Consider the following 5594-nt stretch of genomic DNA (forward strand, 5'->3'; position numbering starts at 1 on the left):
CCTTTTTTTATAATTTTATATTGCAAAATGCTGGTTTTTTTGTTTTAAATTTTTTTATCTTGACCCTACATCTTGGTATTCTGTTCCAAAATCACCTCTCAAAACTGTAATGATAAAGCCATATCTTCTGGCGAGATATCTCTCTGACAGATGTCCTATGCCTTTGTTCTCGGCCAGATCCGGATCCCCTACCGTCCTGCGTTAGAGGTGTTTTTTTGACGTAAAATAATTTGCGGTCATCACATGGAGTAATTCTCGTGGAACCTTCCATCTCATCTTTGGAGAATTCGGGACTAAGATCTGTTGGGTGTGCTTGCTGCCACTCTGCGGTTGGCTCTTTTAGAGGAATGCCAGGTCGCCCCTGAAGGTTCAGACACTAAATCTTCTGCTTTTTTTTAACTGTTTGGGAATCTTCACGCATTGATTTTTTTTCTTAGCGTTTCAGTGATTAATGGGACGGCAGGGAAGAACTGGGTTGATATTTACCATGGGCCTTTGCCACATCTCGAGCCAGCCCATCGGCTTTGCCTGGATTTCTTTTGCATTTTATTTTTATTTTTGGCCTTGGCTTCAGCTGCACTTCTGCTCTCCAAAGAAACTTTCTAAATGATAATGCCTTTAATTCAACTTCTGCTAAGCGTCTGGGCGCGCGTCTCCCTCTTGGCGGAGAAGGTCCGTTTTGGTGATGCCACGCTTTCCGCATCTTGGATTTTTTGCACCTTCTGCATGGCTGTAATGTGCGATGTTCTGCAGCCTGCGAAAGACAGAGCGATGACGTGCTCGCAAATCCATTATTTTATTTTTATTTTTTTGTTCTTCGTTGTGATTTGTCTGCCTTAATTCAATGCCTGCCAGGAATGCATGCAACATCTAAGCGGCACCTTGCCAACCTTTATAGCAAGGAAATGGTTAATGGCAATCAAAATAAAATGTAAAAAATCTTCTTTAACCCTTTAAACTACCAGGGAGGTCCGGAGCTCTGGGCAAAGTTTTGTGAACCTGAAAAGTTGGTTAAATGCTAGCGAGGAAAATGTCTTCGTAAGGCTTGGGAAGTAATTTAATAAATCAACTAAAAACTAATAAATCAAGTTATTAATTTACCCCATTTTTTTATTTATGCAGCAGAAACTCTGCCCCTTCCTTCACTATAATGGTTTTCAGGGATGAGGCATTAACGACCCGATCCCAAAAAAGATACAAAGTTACTCCAATTCAGTAAGCTTTTATTAGTCCGTTTGCGGGCATCACTAGCCCGCCGACTTCCACTCTTAGATTTAGTGTCGAAAACCCGTCAGACCTTTACCCTCTCTGGATATACGGATTAATAAAACGTTACTGGGCTGAAGTAAACCGGCAGCTATCCAAAAAAGCTGGCGGCACTTTACGGACGTTGTAGAGACGCGTGTGTTATGCTAGCCGGTTTTCTTGCAGACGTATAGGTGAAATTGTATATAGTGACAAAAGTTTAACCTGTCGATATGAAGATGTTATCCGGAAATATAGGTGCTGAGTCAGCTGCATGTTTAGCTATACGCACCCGGAGTGCGCTCGGTATAGTCACGGAAAGCCATAGGTACAACGTGCACCCCAATCGCTAGCATGTTACAAAAGCTAAGTTAAGGGTATTGTTAGTGTCCGGTACGGTCAACCTGTCTAGCATAATGTTAAGGGTATTACGTGTCCCTTTTAAAGAGTTTCGATTACCCCTGTGAATGGCAGTTCATAATGTTGGGACAATGGCTATTCTCCTAGTCCAAGGGGGGGTGATGCTTGTTTAACCCTCCAGTGCCAGCAGGATTTTGAGGAGGCTACATTTGCCCCTAAGCAAAGTGAAATTAAGTTCCAAAGCCTTGTAGAGTGCCTTTCTCACGCAGAGAGGCTGCTATCCCCTAGCAGGAAGACATTAAACATGGTTTATACGATTCAATGTCTCTTGTATTTCTTTCACCCAGGAAGAGATCTGAAGGTTGGTGGCTAAACTGTTCTGGGGGGACGTTGGTATTTAAGCCCAGAAAATCAAGATTTATAGTAACTGTTAATTCTCATTGGTCACTTTAGCTCTGCAATGAAAGGCAAGAGGGTGTGGCTAGGGATAACCCCACCCCTGAGGTCCTGGGTAATTGTGCCAAGAAATTGAGATGGAACTCATATAGAGCCAATGGTAGGCCCTGGAGTCAGTAAGTATGTTGCAAGCCTTAAAACATAAATCAGTATGTTAGACATACTCTGCTTAATAATCTAGATATGGATATAAATATTTAAATAGAGAAAAGGAAACATGTTTTTCCCCAAATGCACAATTACAATTCTAAAAAGCACCATTATAAATGTCTGCATGTATGAATTATAATACAATTAATATATAATTAAACATTTACTAAGTGGGACTTTGCCCTTTAAATATTAGGTTGTGCAGTACCAGTTAATGTCCACTTGGGGGCAGGAGAATTCTATTCTGAGAGGCTCCTCTTTAAGCACATTACTTTACATACCTAGACTCTGTCCTTTTAACTCCTTTAAAGCGTGAACGGTTTCCTCGATCGTCAGCTTGTTCTGCTGTAGATTTTTATGACTTCAATTGAATTTTCTTCCAGAATCTGATTAAACTTCTAGCATTGTTTACTTGAATTTCTGGGGCAAAAAAAAAAACTAAATTCTGCCTTGAGGCAGCAAAATTCAGAAAGCGGTGAGAATCTCTGCCAAAAAAAGCAATAATATTAGAATGTGACAGGAGGAGGGCTTGGTGGGTCGCTGCCAGGAGGCACAGAAAAAATAAAATTACGCCGAATGTTTTTGTTTACTCAGCGGCAAAACGGACAAATTGTTTACTTGAGATGTTTCCAGCGAGCGGAAATCCAAAGACAGCTAATTTGGCAGACAAATCTTCGAATAATATTGGCTGGTGCTGAGAACTCGTTTCTTAAACTCTTTAGAAGGGTCTTCTCGTGAAAACCAGAGAAGAGGCACATATATGACCCAGTTGTATGGGAATTGGTTGCCTGTAGGGCTTGCCACATCTGGAATGTTCTGAAACATTGTGTCTGGTTTTATGGAGTAGATCTCCAGGAGGCCATAGGTAGAGATAGGAGTTGTGGTGGTCGGACCCTCGCCGAGCCCTCCGCTGTTACAATGAAGCCAAGGATTTTCAAAGAATAAACGGAAGGTGTTACGTAGTAACTTAGTCATTTAGGTTGGAAAAAGACCCACAGTTCAACCTCACTGTTGAGCCAGCAAACCGTTCAAATCTATTGTATGGGGTTGAAACAGAAATTGTAAATCAATTTATCTACCACCAGGGACGCCCAGCCTGCCCATGCATGACTTCTGTACTCTATTTGTGCTTTAAAAGCAAAAATGGAAGATAGTTTTTTCTGAAATAAATTAAAACCAATTGCCTGAAAAAAAAAAAAAAAAAAAGGACAATGGCATCGGGGGGGGGGGGGATGACAACATGACATTCCGTTCCCCTCTCTCCTATAAATCAATGACAAATGGCAATTTGTGATGATACATTCATTTGCCTTTTCAGGTTGTCAGAGGCAGATCCGGCGCAAATAATAACCAGCCGGCCAATGCTGGGGGATCTGTTATTTATGGTGGGTGGTTGGTAAATATGAAAGGCTCGTGTAAGGCTGGTGAGATGCCTACAGTCCGTCTAGATGCTATAGAACATAGAGGGATATGGTAGTAACAAGGAATGAATTGGTTAACGCTCAGGAACCGACCCGGGAGGGCGAGCACCAGACGCTCAGACCGGCTCCTGCATATTTAAAGAGCTCTGAGCTCCAGAACATGCACATTAAGCAGCCGGATCACATGTTTGCTCCGCGTCCTGGGTTCGTAATGAGCTCGGCAGCCGGCCCGTCACGCCATTCAGAGCAAAGACAACAGACTTGACCTCGTCAATATTACAAAGAGGGCTTGTTGGCCACTTGACGGTGGTTCTGGATTTTATTGCCCTCTCCTACGTCCTCTGTCTAACTAGGTCAGAGAAACCCAATGCCGTAGAACCGAAGGGAGAAAAGAAAGTGGTGGCCGGGGACAATCTCTAGATATTTAGGGTCCTTTTGCACCGTTTTTCCTAACTGTCTGAACTCGCCCTCGTTCCCACCTCTCCGACAACTGTCCGGACACAAGAGAAGCTAAGCTCTGGTAGAACCCCGAGTTCTGAAGTTTTCTAGAACCTATCAATGTCATACTATTATATCGTAGCTGGAGGGTCTCCTCTCGCTGGAGTGAAAAGTCTGCGGCATATCATAGCTTAGTAGATATCTCCCCAATCCACCTGTCTCTATAATCTCAGGCGGGGTATAGACGAGCCTCTCTCTAGAAGCAGTTATCCGCTTTCGTTCCGGACGGTCCGGTGGTCCCGTCGAGGACGAGTGTCTTTTTAATTTTGTATTTTTCCGGTAATCTTCCCTCGGGAGGTGAAATGACGTGGGAGGGAGGAAGGGTTACCTCTCAAAAAGGAACATTTCTACTTTCGCGCAAATTACTGTAAAAAGCTCTGAAAGAGGTTAAAAAAAAAAAAAAGGGACCGACATGAAAGAGATGGAGGCTGGTGGGGGTGGAGGGAGGACGAAGGAGAGCGGATGGCAGAAGGAATTTGGGGAGAGGGGAATGGAAAAAGCAGGAGCGGCAAGTAAAAAAGTAAATGCATACAGGGGGATATAAAAAGAGGAGGGGAGGTAAAGGAGGGTACTGATGGGAGAGTGGGGAAGAAAATGGTCTTATCACTATAGCAACGAAGTAAAAGTTCATGCTGACTGAAAGATCTCTATTTGGTGGAAAGTAAAAAAAAACTACACAATTTTCCAGCTTGAAGCTGCTTCCTGTTCTCTCCCTCCGTCAGCCCGAGCAGGAAGTTGGAAGCCACTTCCTGTTCTCTCCCTCCCGCCAGCCCGAGCAGGAAGTTGGAAGCTGCTTCCTGTTCTCTCCCCGCGTTGTTTTAGCGGACGGCGCATGAGCCTCTAGTGCTAGAGATTGTTTCCAGCCGCAGCAGCTCCCTCTGTAACACTATTATCACAGATATCTCAGGGCGACGGGCAATTTATACCCTGTGATGGGGCAGCAAGATGGCGGCTCCCGCTTACAGCTCAACAGGGAACTTTTTAAAATGAATATCTGAAAAAATGGTACGTTATCCCCCTGATTGCACACAGGTGTGAAAATCAGGGCCAGGGATGGTATGGAATGTGACAGGATGAGGTAAATACCTGAGATTATTTTACGGTTTATTGAAGAAATTCCTCTGCTCTCACGGAAGCGGCAAAAGGCGTTAATCGGCTGAGCGTCCGCTCCACGCAGAGAGCTGCTGAATCTCTGGTACCCCCCCATATACCCCATGGGAGCCGGTGACGTATGATCTGGAGATGGCGACCGGGTCACTGAGCTTTCTACATTTTACAGGCGGAGGGAGCGCAGAGAGTGTCTCATCTCCTTAACGCTGCGTCTATCTCCACGGCTCCTATTCCTTCCAGCAGCGCGAGGACAGAAACGGTGACCAAACCCTTTATATGAGAGAAGCGGCTTCTGAGGAGGATGAAAGGAGACGCGAAAGAGATATTTCTCTCCTTCAGAATAACCCCTAGCGC

This window comes from Spea bombifrons, chromosome 13, assembly GCF_027358695.1.
Source record: "Spea bombifrons isolate aSpeBom1 chromosome 13, aSpeBom1.2.pri, whole genome shotgun sequence".
In the NCBI taxonomy this organism is placed as follows: domain Eukaryota; kingdom Metazoa; phylum Chordata; class Amphibia; order Anura; family Pelobatidae; genus Spea; species Spea bombifrons.